Source organism: Lissotriton helveticus, chromosome 4_1 (genome assembly GCF_964261635.1).
Source record: "Lissotriton helveticus chromosome 4_1, aLisHel1.1, whole genome shotgun sequence".
Taxonomy (NCBI): Eukaryota; Metazoa; Chordata; class Amphibia; order Caudata; family Salamandridae; genus Lissotriton; species Lissotriton helveticus.
The window spans coordinates 228,232,531-228,251,777 of record NC_136063.1 but is presented as its reverse complement, the minus strand read 5'-3'; the positions used below and the strand labels follow the sequence as shown (position 1 = coordinate 228,251,777).

At 42.6% G+C, this 19,247-nt stretch overlaps 1 protein-coding gene across 3 annotated transcripts in view; it reads left to right on the top strand.

The window, feature by feature from the left end:
- The window catches only part of KHDRBS3 (KH RNA binding domain containing, signal transduction associated 3), a 257,176-nt gene that overhangs the window by 104,165 nt on the left and 133,764 nt on the right, over positions 1 to 19,247 (top strand). The gene's annotated exons all lie outside the window — the stretch shown is intronic.

The following is a 19,247-nucleotide window of genomic DNA, read 5'->3' as shown; positions in this document are numbered from 1 at the left end:
ATTCAAACTCGCACTTTTACACGGAAAATTCCCTAAATTCAAACACACATGAAATCCGTACAGGACTCTCACCTGTTTATAGAATTCATGCACCGTTAGCAAAATAACGACGTTATCCGTACAGGGCTCTCACCTGTTTATAGATATGAAACATGTACCCGTACAGGACTCTAACCTGTTTATAGATAATCATGCACCGACGTTAATTTTACCCTTCACTCAAGCTCGGATATAACCAATACTCTCATTACAGTGAGTTTTATGGAAGGCGCTTTGTCCCTATTCTCATGCTGCTTTGATTTCTTAGAAAATCCTCACTATACAAGATTCAGACCTAGCCCTAAAACTGTGCTGCTCGGCGACAACACTATGGTACACGGCGATACCTCTTGTGATACTCGGCGATATCACTACAAACTGAACAGATGGCTTGCGTGACTAATTTCTCGCCACACAATCTATACCGGTATAGCTTACAGATAGGCACGAAAAACGAACTTAACATGTGTTAAAACATCGATCCTATTTCCATACCATGACGTAACCCTTAGCAACCAACATATTACCTTGGTTACCTCTTAGCAACCATCCTCTGCTACCAGAGAATTGATCCAGCGGGCTATAGAAAATATATCATAAACTACGCTACCCAACTTCATAACCTATAAACAAAATTCTATACTAAATATGGACCCATTTATGAACCTGATATATTTTTGGGCCTACTGAATCAGGTGGTCAGAATAAATCTATATACACATTATCTACACCCTATATACATATTTATACATTTGCAGAAAGAATATTGTCATTAGAATAAAACCCAACCATTTAAACGACCACCATAGGCGACGTGATCTAGCTAAAGGTAACCTATACTTCTAAATAATCAAGACCAGCTTGTTTGTTAAAAGTAAGATTTTATTTTCTAAATTATGGTATATATGTTGTAAGTTTTATAAATGAAATTTATTTGCAATAAAGCAAGCATGATGGTAAGGAATATGAGAAAAATACAATTTAAGCAATTGAATCAATTTAAAGAAATTATATAAAGTTTAACATTTCTAAAACCTATTTCCCTAACTCAGCTAAATAGACAGAAATTAAAGTAAAGATCTTTGAGGATTCTTACGTGCTCCACGCAAAGTCCAGCAGCACATCACCCTCATCGGAAAGTCAGAAAGCAGCAGCCAGCCCAACCCTAAGGGCATGACTTTTTATACCTTTCTACGCTAACTAAACTAGCAAAGGAAAGTTTTCAGAAATCTACGACGTCCCATTGGCTGAGAGTGACAAGTGACATGTCACCCGATTCTTAAAAAGTTCCACAAAATCATGTCTTACAAAGACCATTGTCTCTTCCACGTGAAGCCAGAAGCTTCCTGCGATTGCAACTTTGTATTAAGTCATCTTCGCAGCTTCCATAGCCTTTCAGTGCAACTTCCGCGGATGCCAAGTTAAGGACTGACAAAAAGTTCACTTTCGACCTTGGCCATGTCCGACAGAATGATGTCAGCTCATCAGTTTTTGCTTTGTGAATGCAGCTTCAATAAACGTTTTAATTCAGAATGGGCGTCTCGTGACCTTTGCAGAATTATAGATCAGCTCTTTTTCTGCGGCTCAAATAGCTAGGCCTCAAAAGCAGGCAACTTATGATTTCTAGTATAAAACAAACACAAGAAAAGTATTAATGTAAGAAATAAAGTATATTCTGTATCCACCCCATGATATACTAATTAATTAACCCACCCGATTAATCAAAATGTTACCTAGCCAATGCAAACAAATAAAGCAGCGTTTATATTTACCAGTCTCCGTTTTTCTATGAGACCCATATGCACCTAGAATAGTAGAAATGACATCACACAGACAAGGAAAAGCAAAACAAGCACATGCTTATTTTAAGTTTGCAGCAGTTAGTAATGACAAAAACGAAAACAATAAATTATTTTATTATTTTGCACGAACAAAAAGATGCAACAAATATGCACGTTTATGAGCACACATGTTAGTCCCCCCACGTGTAAAGTTTAATCTAAGTTGTATTAGCACGACATATCACAAATCATTAATAATTTTATTCATGTTATGGAAATGTGACTTTGCGAGTTTAAACAAAATTTTGTTTTCTATCTCGCTCCATCAATACCAAGCTCTGAGATGAGATAATGATAGCTTAGATCTGGAAGGGATCCTGTGCCAGTTCTGAGACTTCCTCAGAGAGTCCTCCAGGACCAACAGTCAACTATTAGAAACCCTCATCTATCACACAGATCTTCCTTTTGTTCCCACCTTCATTTAATTGACACTTAGACTGACTCTTTGAGGGCTCATATTGGCCCTTCTGATGGTCAGTTTGTATTGAATAAAGTCGACGTTAAAGTCAAAAGCCCCGGCACTGTAGCAGATTCTGATCTATGAGAGTCACCAGATTTTGTGCCATTATATCACTGGGTTTGGACCTCTTCTGTCAGTAAGATGGAACCTGCAACACTGTAACTTTTGGTCAAAACTGGACATGGAACAATAACCTTCAAAAGCCGCATTTTTAGTCAGGAGATCTGCTGAGTTGAGAGGCACTGCACAAGCTACATGTGAAACCACACGTGTGCAGGCTGAGCAAGGAAGACTGATGTCTGTTCACAGATGTCTCTCTCACAGATGGTACCAAGAATAAATAAATGATGGCCGCCTAAGCCCTTATAATTCAATCGGAATTCCAAGAAGAAACATCTCCTTTCTTTTCGGCTAAATTGTTAAATCTGTAATGTTTAATCTGTTTTTACGCTTTGAGTGACATTTCAGAATGACTATGATTTGCAAGAGGTAGTTTTACCCTAGATATGGACATATTGTCCTGAGGCAGCCGTACTTAAATTCTTGCTTTGACCTATCCTGTGAGACTTATTACACCTCTCGCCATCAGGCATTTCCAAGCTCCTCCCCTGCCCCGCCACACCCTCCCCCCAGAAAATTACAACCATTCTGGCAGATTAGCCTTCTCTGGCAGAGGAAAATGACAGGGATGAAATCTTCAAAAGATGGTTAACTGCATATCCTCAATAAACACTGGCAGGATGTGTCTGCAGGATTGATAGATTGTTTTGAGTTTTTGTAAAGAGTGCAATTACCTAAAGCCTCTCGGTGCTTTAAAACTCATAAATCTAAAGAAGCATTAGTTCTTGAAAAGCCAGGTTATAGTTTGCTTTCTGAACAGAAGCTGATTAGAAGTGGCCCTGATTTGGAGAGAGAGCTGTATCCAGCTTAGGCAGCAAATAGGAGAAAGCTCTGCCACCTTATCTCCTTTGACTGATTTTGAGGATGGTGGTTAAGTGTACAGAAGAGAATTGAGTTGTGCTCTCAGGAACATACCAAGAAAATGTTTGTTGAATGATAAAGAGCCCTGTGTGTAATCTAATCCTGATGGTACAACCTATGTGGATGGGCACCCAGTCAAATGAAGGCAAGTGATGTTTTATGGAATCATGCACAGAGACGTTTAACAGTAGTCTAGCAATGGCATTGTGAGCAATTTGTGGTCTGTTAGTTTGATTCAGAAGAAGCCCACAGTACAGAACTAGAAAGTTATGACTTCATGAAATCAGAGATTGAATCATAGTATTACTTGAAGTGAGAGGTAAAAGTGGAAGCATTTTACGTAGTAAACGAAGTATAGTGAAGCAGGTGAAGATGGTTTTAGTGATATGGTTGTTAAAAGAGAGATTGTCTACAGCTGGGATGCCTTCGGGTAAACATGCGCTTTATAAATGTTTTACAATTACAAATTACAATCATCGAACTAAACACCCATGTTTCTAGCAGTATTAGCTAGCACTGGAACAAGTCCTAGATCTGAGAGTCAGCAGGTGGGAGGCCAAAAACTAGAATCTCTGTTGTGTCCTCAGTTAAATTGAGTGAGCTAAGCCTCGTCTTAAAATTAGTTTGTATAGAGGAAATGTGTTCTGTATTAGAGACAGATATTTGAATGTCATTAGCATAAATGGAATATGGAATTCATGTGATCTTAAAAGGGCAGCTAGTGTGGAGATATAGACATTGAACAATGTTGTACTCGAAGACAAGCCATGAGGCGCTCCACAATTTATAGAGAGTTCATAAGATTGAAAAGGAGGACAGATGACAACTTGACCTCTTCCCTCAAAGAAACAGCAAAACCATTTTTGGTCAGAGCAGATAGGCTTAACTTAGGGGAAATGTGAAAGTATTTATGCTCTACTAAAATAGTAATAAAATCAAAATACAACATGAGAAAAATCCCAAACCAATTTAGAAAAACTGTGTACATTTGTAATAAATAAAATGACACAGTAACAACAAAATACAATAAGTGAATCAGGAGAATTTTTGAAGTTGAAATATAAAAAAGTACCAAAAAGTGTTAGGTGCCAATCTGGTTGCACTTGACTGGTATCTTTGCGCGAGTTAAGGCCAACCGCGATGGAGCGCGGGTCATATGCTGAAACTCAGTTTGACTCGTTTAAAAGTTTTACCTTCGGTCTAAGGCCGAAGATTTACTAAGCCTTTGCACTGTACATGCATCATGCAAGGCAGCACAATGACAACACAAAGGCTTATAGGCCATTTATGTGGCCATGGAAGGGGCTACTTGTGCCACCTTCCAAGGCTTTGTAAAGAAATGTAACACAATGCAGTGGCTTGTTCTGCGTTATGCTACATTTCAAGCTGGTTGGAGGTCCATTATGAATTTCACGCAATTCCAGGTTTACAAAGGTTTAGTAAACCGGGAAATTTATTAAAGTTGTACGCCTCTCAGAGAATGGTCCAATGAAGAGAAAAATCTTGCATAGAAAGAGGAAAATGCCTCTTTTGATTGTATTCCTTCCTGCAGAAAAATTATCCTGTTAACACAGGTACCACGTCACTATGGTGCAAGGGTGACTACGTTGGCACTAGGCAGCACACAGTGCACCAGTTGAAGGAGAGAGCATAAATGTTCCATATATTTGTAAATATGGAGCCTTTCTGCTCTCTCCCTTTCACCCAACACAGCAAGTTTTATTGCTGTGCTGCATTGTGAGAAATATTAGTAAATATGCTCCAAAGTCTCTAAAATGTCAAAAATCCTCAGCGAAGCAATGCATCAGGCTGTGGACAAAAAGGATTCCATGATTTCAGGAAGCCTCTGGTGAGGTCCCAAGGAGGCTGTTGACTTTTGGCAGGAAATCTCTGTGTGTGAGAAATGTGAATTTTGCACCAAAAGAAGGTTCCCTCGCTAGCTGTATGCTTTTGGCACCTTTGCTAATTTCTGTCTCCGGATTTAGTCATTTATTTGCAGCTTGGATTCTTCTAGCAGGGCAAGGCTGCCGGCAGTTGCTGAAAAGGGGTCCACAAGGCCAGGTACCTTTTCCACAAGGTTCCACTGAATCAGATTTGTTTCTGTGGAATAGCTTGTTGTGACCCCGTAGCTTGAACAGGAAGTCGGTCACATGACCTTGGAGTCCTCTTCTTTTACCTGGGGAAAAGAGGGAGAATGGGTCAAGTAGTCTATGCTCTTCTCAAGTCACATACAGCAGGTTCTGTCTTCTATTCTTCAACAGGTTCAGAAAGTGTTTTCAGGAGAGTACTGTGGGTGCCACATTTATGCCTACACCAACTTGTGGTTGTGGAAAACCCCTAGCCACTCCCTAAGTGCTGGGCTAAAAGTTCCCAGGAGTAGCCTTACCCACTTTTGCAGCATTTCTTACGTGCCCTTCTGCAACCAAACCCACAGCGTCCCTCTCCACCTAAAACCAAGCTAGCAGAACCCCTCTTCTTTGTGCACATCTCCTGTGACCACCCCAGAGGTGTGGCTAGGGAACTTAGTAACCCCTTTTCTGTGGTCCCTCTAAACTGATTCTGGGGGCAACTCCTCTCCTGGAGGAATAAAGGAGAGCCCTGACCAGGTGTCAGCCAACATTTGCCTGGGACAGGGTATGCCTATTTGAACTTAATCTAGTTTCTGGGCACAGCATAGATGGTCATCTTGCGCTGGGAGCAGCTTTCTCACTTTATCAAGGGGCTATTCAGTTGCCAGGTGACAGCTGGAGCTCCTGCAAATGGGCCTTCAGAGGCTTTAGGCAATGAAAAGGTGACATCCTGAAAGGAACCTTCCCAAAATAGTTAATAAAAATCTGACTTTACAATTAAATTAGGATTTTATTAAATATTTCAAAAAGTCAAAGAGTGAAAGTTGTAGATGTTTCCTACCATTATTTAATTTAATGTTGCATCCTAATGCTTTCCTGTGGAACAACCAATCTTGCTTTAGTGAAAAAAGCTATGGAGGCTCTTTCACTGTAAAGACAGGTGTAATTTTAAACTTTTCCGTGTCATACTTTTCAGTACCATGCACCCTTACTTGCGGGCAATAGTGACTACTTAGGGGAGTTATTTTGACTAGTCGAATTTGCAATTTACAACTGCATTGCTAGACAACAAATGGTTGCCCTGTAGTCAAATTTGCACTGTCGCTGTAGTGGGTGGCACAATGGGTGCTGCAGTTCATTAGTGACCTGTAATTTACAGGCCCTCAGTACATTCTGCAAAATATCCTAAGGACTTATAGGTAAGTTAAGTATACCAATCAAGAGTATGCCAATTTAATCAGGTTGGAAGGGAAAGTACAGGCATTTTACTCCTGGTTAACAGGGGTAAAGTGCACAGAGTTATACAATCAGCAGAAATATCTTAAGGTATACAACAGAAAAGATGGTCATTTCCAAAATGGCCCTTTACTACCTACTTTTTTTCCTAATGATCTAGTTGTTAATAGATTAATTTGAGTAGTAGTATTTTGGATGATGTCATTAGTGATATCATTTAACATGTCATAAATGAAGTAATATGTGTGATCATAAGCAGTGCTTGACGGGGCACAGGTTATAGTTAGCTCACTGATCCGTACTATTTAGATTTTTAAATATTGTGTTGTATGTGACATTTTCATTAGGGGTGGGCGGACATCTCCGTTCAGCCCACGGAATGTGCGGAGATTTGCCCCTTCCGCCTTTCGCAATGTAGGCAGAGAAACAAGGCAAATCTCCGCACACTCGGGGGCGTAATGGAAGTTGGCCGCCCGCACTATTAAATTACATTAAAAAGCCTTGAAATAACATTTAAGTAAAACTTACCTTATCGCTGGCGCACCCGTCCCCATCGCACCTTCTGCTAGGAACAGCGCATGCGAGGAGCCTGTGCATGTGCATTCCTGGCTAGGAATGCGCATGCGCGGGCTCCCGTGCATGCGCAGTTCCCATAAGAATGCGCCATGGACCCGTATATGTTGCAGATAAGGTAAGTTTTATTTTATATGTTATTTTAGGCTTTTTAATGTAATTTAATACTGGGGCTTGAGGCGGGCGGCGGGCGGGTGTCGCGTAACGGAGTGGCACGGAGATTTGTTCAATCTGGCACGGAGATTGGTTCAATCTCCGTGCCTCTCAGCGTAAGTCCCTTACGTGACTTCCGCCCACCCCTAATTATCACCTAACTATGATGTCACAATAACTTAATTTTTTTCAATTAATTTCTGCAGTTGTCTTCCATAGATGTTAAGGTGGTTTTTACCTACCTTATTATAACATCACTTTAACATTTGTTTTTCTCTGTTATTCTGAAGAGCACCTGAACTCAACAGGTGCCCCTATATGCAGAAAGAAGAAAATAGCGTTTGAAATATCGAGTTAGTTCATTTTAAAGCCCCAAACAGACAAAGCACTCTTAAAAAAAGAATTAACAAAATTCCAGCCGTTTATTTGCATCTAAACCTTGTGGTACACTGACTATTCCAGCAGTGTAATCGATGCACCACAAGCATACAAATGCTTGATGCGCACTGAATAAACTGCTGGAATGTTTAGTGTCCTCTCCGTGGAGTGCAGCCTGTTTGCAAATTTAAGTGGACATTCTCGATACGTGTATGTATGTATATGCCTTGTTGGTGTCGAGTGTTTTCTGTGTCGCCTATAGAAGCATAATGTTCTTAACTTTTTATCCATTTACAAAAAAACGTATGTAAGAATGAGTACGTTCTGTTTGACTTTATTTACCAGGCAGAATGCACAGTACTAAATCATACAATTGTAATCCTTAGATTTATTCTAAACCTTAATCACTTAGTCCCTTATGATTTTTAGAGCTAGCAGGCTGCATTTATAAACTAAGTCGAGTAATCGGGGATTTAAGCAAAGGCAAATCCTCCTATCCGTTCAACCTTGGAATTGAGATTACATTATTTAGTGAAGCTCGGTTTTTCCTGTGTACTAAAATATTATTAGCATACAGGAATACAATCATGTTTACAGTTCACATACACTAGACCAGAGTTACAATATTTACACCGCAGACCTCCGAGCAGAAAGGAGGTGAAGCACGTTGCATGAGATGTAATTCTTTGTGTGCTTTGACTTTTTAATACACTCTGCACTCATTAATATTTTCAGCACATTAATATTTCAGTCACTTAACATTAACGTTTCTCTTCGGTTAAGGCACTGCCTCTATATATACCTATGTTAAATGAGACGTGCTTTAGTGCAGTATATGTAGTACATCATTTAAGAACATATACCGACTGAGGAGCTGTTTTACGGTGTGTCAAATACCAGAGAGTTGGAGTAACTCCCTCTTCCCTGCAGACCAGAATGAGGAAATTGTGCAGCTATCGAATATTTAAACAAGTACTGGTCCGTATGTCTTGTTATAGTCACGAAAAGGCTAATTATCTATGTTATTCCTGATAGTGAATTTACTGGGGAATGTGGGAAAATAGAGAGAGAGAGAGATTTGGATTGGCTCTCACACAGTATCGTTTCAACAGACTTTCCGTTCTCTCTGAGATTCATTCTTCCAACAGTAGTCCATCTTGATTTGTAGGTTCCAAAATGTTAGGCCTGGCATCCTTGGCATGGTTTCCCTCGAACGTTTTGCCTTTTCACCTGCCGTTTGTGATGAATTCATTTATGCTGGCCTTAGAGCTCTGCACCCATTAACTATGATAACCAATGCTAAAATGCTTGTGCTCTTTCCCTACAACATAGTAACAATTGACATATTTTATTTACTTTTAATTCCATAGTAAAGTGGCACTACATGTGCCCAAGGCTTGTAAATTGAATGTTACTGGTGGGCCTACAGCTCTGGTTGTGCCCCCCACTTAAGGAGCACTTTAAACATGTCTCATGCCTACCATTGCAGAGCCTGTGAGTGCAGTTTAAGCTGCCATTTTGACCTGGCAAATTACACTTTTTGCCAGGCCCATACCTGCCAGTTTAATACATATAAGACACCCCTAGGTTAGGCTCTGGACAGCCCAGAAGGCAGGATGCAATGTATTTAAAAAGTAGGACGCGTACTTCTAGGGTTTACATGTCCTAGTAATGAAAAACTCTTAAATTTGTTTTTCACTACAGCAACACCTATCTCTCCTGTAGGATAACATTAGAGTTGCCTTATTACATTTTATAAGTGTAAACCGGAAGAGATAGCGAATTCACATTTGGTGTCTCTGGAATCCTAATTTATAATCTTAATTTATAAAAAAATACCAATTTTAGAAAGTTGACATTTTCTTGCCTTAGCCACTTGGTTCCCTTTGACCTGTATCTGGGTGACAATTGGGCTTTGTGTAGTCCTTCTAAACAGCCACACACAATGGGAGCTTAGATGTGACTGGGTGGGCCATCTTTGGCAGGATGAGAGGGAGGAGCTGGGCACAGTCCCACTTACACTTGAATAGGCTGTGTTGTGCCTTCACACAAACAACTGCATACCACCTGTAAGTTAGTCTGGAGCCAGGGCCAGAAAGGCAGGACATCCGTTCACTTCAAAGGCATGCTTCTAGACCTCAGACACCAACTCCTCAGTATACTTCTGAACCTGTAGATACTCTGCCAGGAAGAAGTATTGTTGTGCTGCTACAAGGTCTGCCACTCTGCTGAACTGCTGCTCTAAAGGAACTGTGCCGTGCCATGCAGACCTGCTGTTCTTTTGCCTGGGTAGGAGGAACAGGACCTGCAACTTCATATTGAACCTCGAACCCCAGAGTGATTCAAAGGGCTAGTCTGCTGGCTTCCTGGTCTGATCCTCAGGGACATGAAAAGTTCCCCAACCAGCTACTGGACCCAGCTGCAGTGATTTCCTGACCCACAAAGTGGTGCCTCTCAGGTCCGGACTCCTGGTCTGGTTCAAGAGTCCTGAAATCAAGTTTTTGGGCTATTTGTGACCGCAAACGGGCCAGGTCGCACCGAAATCCAGCGTGAGCCACTGCCAGCCCAGCTCTTCATACATAAGCATTATTTGCTATTGGGGGACCGTCAATGTGAAGCCTCTACCCACCCATGCAAGACGCCCGGCTTGCTCTTCACACCACGCCGCCTGCCTCCTGCGATGCTCTCCTTGCGGCCCTCTCCAATGCAAACAGGAATCTTGGTACCAAACATCAGCGGTACAAATCTGGGACTGTATCCAACTGATGCTCCACCACGTAGACCTGAACTTTTGACTCTGCCCAGTCCAGTGTGACAAGATAGCCGCGGTTGGTGCTTTATGCTTTTAGGTGCTGTATTGCAGTTGATTCTTTAAAAATTCATAACTCCAAGTCTACAGATTTAATTTTTTTTCATTTCGGTCTTGTTTTATTTTTGACATTTTCTTTTCTTTTATAACATGGCATGGTATATTTATGTGTGGTGTTTCTACTGTGTTACTGTTTGAAGTGTTGCACTCCGGAACATAGAAGGAGATGGCCCTGGGGAATGGGTTACCCAGGGCCATTAATGGCTCTGGAAGGGGGCTGTGTGGAGCCTCTCGCCTTCTGAAATTGCAGTCAGGAACTGTGGGATAGGGGTCCCCAGGGCTGAATCACCTTGGCAGGGGGCCGTGTGGCCTCCCTCCCCATTATTAATACGGCCAGGCCGCAGGGGATGGGGTTACCAAGTGCATAACCTATTGCTTATTTTCTGTTCTCACATATCTATTAGTTGTTGGTCATGTGCCGTTGGTGTACCAAATAGAATGCCTTACTTTACTGGCTGATTAAGCCACAACTTTTACATTCAAAATACCTTTTCACCGAATAACTTTATTTGATTTCATCCATAATATATGTGATGTAATACCTATGAAAAAGAAATAACAAAAAGAAATAACTCTAATGCCCAAGTGGGCAGTTTCATGTTATATAGCCGCCTCACTGGTCGAATAAAGTGCTGGATGTCCATTAAAGTGCTGAAAAAAGGGTGGGGCACTATGGTTTTGACAAAAGAAAAAATATATGTGCAAAGCTACAGTGCAGGTACTATAAATACAATGTTGCGTACTGTCATAGATTGCTCAATCAAAACTAAGAAATTAGACAAACTGCTAGACATATAGAAAACTACTATCAGTTGCAGGAGATTGACAGAACAGCATTATAGACAAGTATACATGTCCTCACTAGTATTGAGCCCATGCAGAGTCTTCGTGTCCAGATTTAAAATATATGTAGTCACCAACTTTATCAATATGGATTCCCAGTTGCCTCAGCTTCTTAATCTAGGTACAGTGTCAAGAACCGAATATTTAAAGTGGCTCAAGTTGCTGTTATGGAATTCTTTAAAATGACGAGCCACTGGACAAGCGGGATCAAAATTTGTAATAGCCCGGATATGCTGCAAGATCTGTTTGTGGTCTTGAAGTTTGATGCACCCGATATATCGTAACCCACATGTGCATTCCAAGACTTAGATGGCACAGTGTGTTTTACATGTAAAAAATTAGTTAGTCTTGACCAGTCTCTCATGGAAAGGAGTTTGGTATTGTGTTATATTCAAACCAAATTGACAAGCACACTTTATTTTAGATAAAAGCCCACAGAGGGACAGGTCTTCTCTGTAAGAATGTTGTGCCTTTCTGGATTACCATGACTTTGTTTCTTCAAACTTGGAAATTCTCAAAAGTGAAAACATCCTACCAAAATCACATTTACAAAGGCTGGAAAAAAGAAGTAAAAAACAGGTTACGAGTGTGTGTTTTCCTTCTAGTTTCCACAGGATTCCAGACACACAGCACACTTGAAACAAAGGGGCTGATTTCGTTGTGGTTTGGAAGACCTCCCAATGGCATTTGCTCTGTCCAAATTGGATCGGGAACGTGTCTTTCTGACCGAATCATAAAGGTTTCCGACCGACCAATTACAATGCAAGTTAGGCGTTAGGGAATATCCCAGTCCGAACCTGAAGACATTCTGAATGACTGAGCCGCAATGAGCAGACTCGTACCTCTCTACGGGCCATGTGTTCGAACGACCGATTACGAATCTGGATTCAGACAGCCTTTCTGAATCATGACGTCTGACTTGAATCGGCAGTCGGAATCAGACTTTGGTGGCCCGTAGGGGGCCCCCCTGTACCCAGAGCTTTCCCTATTCGGTCCATGGGGTTACCCACGGGTCCCCCTTACCAGCCATGCACAGTGTGGCAGGCACCAGGGGGTGCCCACCAAAGGGTGCCCTATTTTCCCCATCCACCCCTTCCTTTAATGGGAGCCTATGCATTTGGTCGGGAGATAAGCTCCCATTGAAGTTAATAGGAGTCCAATCAAATCGAATCTGGAAGCATCCGGATGCATCCTAATCGGTAGGTAGGACTCTCTTGATCCGATTCGGTCGGAATGATTTCCAAACCGCATCGGACTTGGGCCCTATGTGTAGTGGGTCTCCGCAAGCTCTACTAGTACTCCAGAAATTAAACTGAAACTTCATAGGAAAGTAGGCTTTCTCTGCTCCAGAACCTTTCAGCTCTCTCAGCTCTTCACTTCAGTTCCAAGATGTGCTGTTGGGCTAGATCTTCTTTCTATTAGATGTCCCTTTCCCTGGTTACTAATTTTACCCACCTGTACTATTACAACAGTCCACAATTCCTTGCTGAATAACATGCAGGATGCCTCCTGAACTAAAAGTAGACTAGCAGGGTCATTTGCAGTATGGCCTGCCAGGTCAGCAGCTTACCTTGAAATAGTCAACATTGAGAGATTCCTGCTAGTTAGACGGGGACCACTGAGGCTTCACTGGAGCTGCTGCAACAGATTACTTGAAGCCACTGAGACTTTCCCTGTTAGTAGCAATGTTTGATACACCCTCGCCTCCACTCCTTTGGCATTTTTTTTTCAAGAAAACCTATTATATCGGTAGCTTGTCATGCACAGAATTCATTTTGGCTTCTTTTCTTGGGATTCCACATCCCTCCTTAACATTCTTGCAATATGTATTCTTTGTATTTGTATTCTTACACAATGAGAATTTAAGAACATCATAATCAGTTTAAGTTTTGACCTTTCAAAGGAAATTGCTTTATAGTGAGAAGGATACAATTTTTAGGTCTCGCCTACGCAGCATGCATGCGCTGCATAGGAGACATTTAGCCGTCGCTCTGGTGTTTTCGGAAGCACATACTTGTTTGTGCTTGTGGCTGCATCCACCTTGCGGGAGCATGCAGGGGTGCGCCACAAGCACGAGTATGTGCTTCCAAAAAGAGCAGGCTGCTCTCCACACCGTGCGCGAGCGCACCACTTGCGGGCTCACCTCCTGCTCCCCCTCTCTCTCACAATTAACTTTTGTGGCCGCAGGACCGCGCTTGTGTTTCAGTGCTTGTTGTTCTAAATGTCGCTGTCCTTTCCATTCTGCCCCTAGATTTCTTCTAAAAAAAATCCGGACATGTAATTCCCTGTGATCTTATTGTTAGGCCTAAGGTCATAAAATAAGAATGTGTCCGGCGTTCTCATCAATATGCAAATTCACGGTTCTAATAGCAAAAAAAAAATCTATTAACGGTCAGGGAATGCCAGTAAGTATGAGGAGCTACGTGTATGTTAGTTACAACAGCATGTGCCATCTGTGGGTTTTAATGACTGCCTTGTTTGCATCCACCGTGTTTAGGCTAAACTATTAAATACTCTTTTTGTCTTAAATCTATTACTTTGCACAGTCTCTCTCCCTCCGCATATATACTCATACATACGCAACAGGTTTTATAAAAACAAACGGAATGGAGACTCCATAAACTGGTCACTATCGCAACTTTGCATTAAGAGACCCGTTGAGACTGAAATACAAAAATAACATTACATTAATTAAGAACTTGCAACATTTATGGCATATAAAAACGATACAAAAGTGAGACATTCACCAGGTTTTATTAACCCTCAGCGCGCTACTCACCATACCCTTTTCTCCAGGCTGTGTTCGCTGGCTTCGATTCGCAGCTCCTCTCGTCCATCTCCCACGTGCTTCCGAAAGTCAACAACCTTGTAAACAACTTGCCTTGAGCACTACAAAATAAAAGAGGCCCTTCACTCAGAACGAAATACGACAACGGCCGAACAGCCATCTTAAAGTGGAAGATTTACCATAAACTGCGGGGAAGGTGACCAAAATAACAATTTACTCCTGGAGGGGCCTCGCAGCCTTTTGTTAATGAGTAAGAGAAGTAATACTGATTTATATCAACACAAGCACGAGAAATGAGTTCACATGCCCAATCTCAGCCCCTCCTTGCATTTCCACCCCTCCCCCAATTGAAGCTTCCAAGGCATGGGAAACACCTTCTCATTCTTGCTCACTTTTATAACAAGCATTGAAAATGCAATAGGTCCCGCCTTTGTTTAAGTTTAAGCCATTTGCTTTGTTATACAATACCATTAGCAAAGCAAATGGCTTTAATTTAACCGAAGGTGAGACCTTATGCATTTTCATTGCTTTCTTTTACTTTTCTCCGTGAGCTCTTCTTTTCAAATTGAAGGTGACAGGTTGTGCTCAGCCGTTCAGCACCCTTTGCTGTTCTCAGTGAGCCAGTATTTTACCCCACAAACACGGATTCTGCTCACCCTTTCACTGCCTTGGGGTTGATAAACGCACTTCGGTTGGATAAACACCAGCAGTTGGTTCATCTGTGTGAGTGATATTACTCTCTCTGTAGCCTCTCCTTTTTAAAGCTGCTTCTCTGAGCGCGAGGCCTTGTACGCCGATCCCACGCGCACATGCTGTGAAACACATGAGGCTGGATAACTAGATATTCAAGATTATTTTACTTAAGTGTAGCAGTCAGCAAAATCACAGTCAGCATGCTGCGGAGGATTTCTTTGAGTGCACTGTCTGCTCTATCCCTAATGTAAGGCGTACCCTGAGCCAATGGAATTATGCCAAAATGGATGGGTGTCAAAATTGTCAGGCAAAAAAAGTCAAATTGTGCAGAGAACTGTGGCACAATTCATGACAGCGATATGTTGCTATTGTAAAGCAAATTAGAAATGTCATGGCAAACTTAGGGCCTCGCTTGTACTAGTCTAAGACCCAACTACAATGATCAACAACTGAATGGTGACAGACTTTGACGTTTTTAGGTCGAAGCACGACCTGCATTCAGTGCGAAGCATTGATTGCAGTCAGCTTCGACAACTATTGTGATCCGTATTTGGGAATGTGGACACGACTCAGACACGCGCTTTTGCAGTCTCAGTTTTGACCGCGGGAGCGCGCGTCTCAGCCGCGCTTGCGCAGACGAACTCCCAGCCCCTGCTTTCGCTTCACTCCGCTCGCATGCATCAACGGCGCACACACACAGACACAGCCAGCCCACACCCCTCTGCATGCATGCACGCATGCACACACACACAGGCGCGCGCACACATACACACGCTGCCGCCCTCCCTCTCCTCCCCCCCACACGGTGGTTGGGTGTCACGGGGCCCCCCGCCCCACTCACCGCATCGGCGCCGCCACTTCTGCAGCCATCGCAGGGCTCTCCCTTGGGCATGGGAGCCCCGCGTCAGTACTGCTTCTCTCCCAATCACTTCGTGAGCGCGGGCTTCCCATGGAAAACGGAAGTCCAGCCCCACAAGAGTCGTAACGCACCCTAACTTCCGGCTGCACATCCCGACATCACTAGTACGCTGCATACACCAACAATTAAAGACTGTTAAGCCTGTGCTGTGTGGTTTGTTTAAATTTAAATAAGATGAGAGAGGATGTGGCGCTGGGGCCCGACGGGACTCAGGTTCGAATCCAGCCGTTAACTCAAAATCGGGTGATTCTGGGCACATAAATTCATCTTCAAAGTGCCTAAAATGGAAAAAATGAATGCAGAGGTGCTTGTGTAAAGCTCTCCAATACCTTCCTGTCGGCTTCGCGCTACATAAAACTGCAAGAAAAAACAAAGTACACCTGAAGAGCACATTTTTGTTATCCTTCGTACCCCCCTACTCTGTCATCACTACCAACATGTTTCTTCTAAAACTGCCCAGTCAGTCTCGCGTGCGCATGCGCGTTCCTCTGTGAGAATTGCCCCCTCCCCTTCTAGGTGCTCACTTGTGCAACAGCTCAGTTATCTGTTTTCCACTGACGCGTGAGGTCTGGGGCTACTTTTACATTCTACATGCATTATGTTTATCACCCTTTCCTCCAGTGTGGCAGCTTGTGCTTTTGCTTAGTTTCTTTCATTCTTTAGCCCACGCGCAGCAAAAAAATAAAAAAATCCGCTTTCTTTTAATAGAATTAGTCCAATTCATCTATTCAGACCGTGGCCCGTGGGGGTTAACAAATAATTTTTTACTTTAGCTTATGAGCGCGGAGACTGATTCACTTGCCTGCATATAGATTTAACTTTTGCAAATGTTTCAAGCTTTATTACAAATGTCACCAAAAAAATGTTAATATTTCACTTCTGTTCTTGGATTTTCGTCACAATAAAATACAATTAACATAATCTTCCCAAAAGTTATTTACAAAAGTTTAAGCTGTTGCCATTATAAATTACAATAACTTTTATTTAAGTATTAATTATTTAAAATAATAAAAGCCATTGTTATTTGTAATATCAATACATCTAAGTCATGTAAATACAATGTCGCATTTGCGAAAGTTAAAACTATTGGCATTGTAAATGACAAAGCTATTAATTTCGCTATTTTCAAAACCAACACAGAAATAAAATATTTGTCATTTACAATACCAATAGCTCAAACTTTCCTAATGCGAGACCTATTGCATTGCAAATGCTTGTTCACTATGCTGCACAATGTGTGTTGCTTTTTATTTAGTAACTGTTGATTCATTTGAGCTTGAAAAATTATCTTCTGCATTAAAGGTGGCGGATCTTGTGGGGAGTGTGTGAAATCTTTAATTATGTGGAAATCGCCCAGTGGCCCTTTGCACTGGGGTGACTGCTACTGAAGGCCAATATTGTTAGTATGGGAGGTCACAGAGTGAGAATTATTTTCATCCGATTCAGTTAATGTTACGCCCTGTATTTATTTTCAACAAGGGGTGGTGAGGGACAGAGTCTCTGAATTAAGCAGAATACTCTCACCCAGTCAAGAGATCAGGGCTAGATCCAACACCGTTTTTTAGCTCACTGCACCATCCCAGTTTCAGAACCTGGCTGTATGCAAATTAGTCTGTTCCTGTCCCAGTGCATGATGGGAACAGGGCAAACCAAACTACAAAAGCCAATTCTTACACTGGGAAGGAAACAAGCTTCCGGGGACCGGTTTCTGGCATTACAGCCGTCTTCGGCCCGGCTTGCTTGAATCCTGATGGTGCAATGAGCAAGGGACTCATGTCTGAGTATACCCTTCCACGCTTAGGGTGGACAAAAATATTTACAACAAGGGGTGGTGAGGGACAGAGTCTCTGAATTAAGCAGAATACTCTCACCCAGTCAAGAGATCAGGGCTAGATCCAACACCGTTTTTTAGCTCACTGCACCATCCCAGTTTCAGAACCTGGCTGTATGCAAATTAGTCTGTTCCTGTCCCAGTGCATGATGGGAACAGGGCAAACCAAACTACAAAAGCCAATTCTTACACTGGGAAGGAAACAAGCTTCCGGGGACCGGTTTCTGGCATTACAGCCGTCTTCGGCCCGGCTTGCTTGAATCCTGATGGTGCAATGAGCAAGGGACTCATGTCTGAGTATACCCTTCCACGCTTAGGGTGGACAAATATATTTACAACAAGGGGTGGTGAGGGACAGAGTCTCTGAATTAAGCAGAATACTCTCACCCAGTCAAGAGATCAGGGCTAGATCCAACACCGTTTTTTAGCTCACTGCACCATCCCAGTTTCAGAACCTGGCTGTATGCAAATTAGTCTGTTCCTGTCCCAGTGCATGATGGGAACAGGGCAAACCAAACTACAAAAGCCAATTCTTACACTGGGAAGGAAACAAGCTTCCGGGGACCGGTTTCTGGCATTACAGCCGTCTTCGGCCCGGCTTGCTTGAATCCTGATGGTGCAATGAGCAAGGGACTCATGTCTGAGTATACCCTTCCACGCTTAGGGTGGACAAAAATATTTACAACAAGGGGAGGTGAGGGACAGAGTCTCTGAATTAAGCAGAATACTCTCACCCAGTCAAGAGATCAGGGCTAGATCCAACACCGTTTTTTAGCTCACTGCACCATCCCAGTTTCAGAACCTGGCTGTATGCAAATTAGTCTGTTCCTGTCCCAGTGCATGATGGGAACAGGGCAAACCAAACTACAAAAGCCAATTCTTACACTGGGAAGGAAACAAGCTTCCGGGGACCGGTTTCTGGCATTGCAGCCGTCTTCGGCCCGGCTTGCTTGAATCCTGATGGTGCAATGAGCAAGGGACTCATGTCTGAGTATACCCTTCCACGCTTAGGGTGGACAAAAATATTTACAACAAGGGGTGGTGAGGGACAGAGTCTCTGAATTAAGCAGAATACTCTCACCCAGTCAAGAGATCAGGGCTAGATCCAACACCGATTTTTAGCTCACTGCACCATCCCAGTTTCAGAACCTGGCTGTATGCAAATTAGTCTGTTCCTGTCCCAGTGCATGATGGGAACAGGGCAAACCAAACTACAAAAGCCAATTCTTACACTGGGAAGGAAACAAGCTTCCGGGGACCGGTTTCTGGCATTACAGCCGTCTTCGGCCCGGCTTGCTTGAATCCTGATGGTGCAATGAGCAAGGGACTCATGTCTGAGTATACCCTTCCACGCTTAGGGTGGACAAAAATATTTACAACAAGGGGTGGTGAGGGACAGAGTCTCTGAATTAAGCAGAATACTCTCACCCAGTCAAGAGATCAGGGCTAGATCCAACACCGTTTTTTAGCTCACTGCACCATCCCAGTTTCAGAACCTGGCTGTATGCAAATTAGTCTGTTCCTGTCCCAGTGCATGATGGGAACAGGGCAAACCAAACTACAAAAGCCAATTC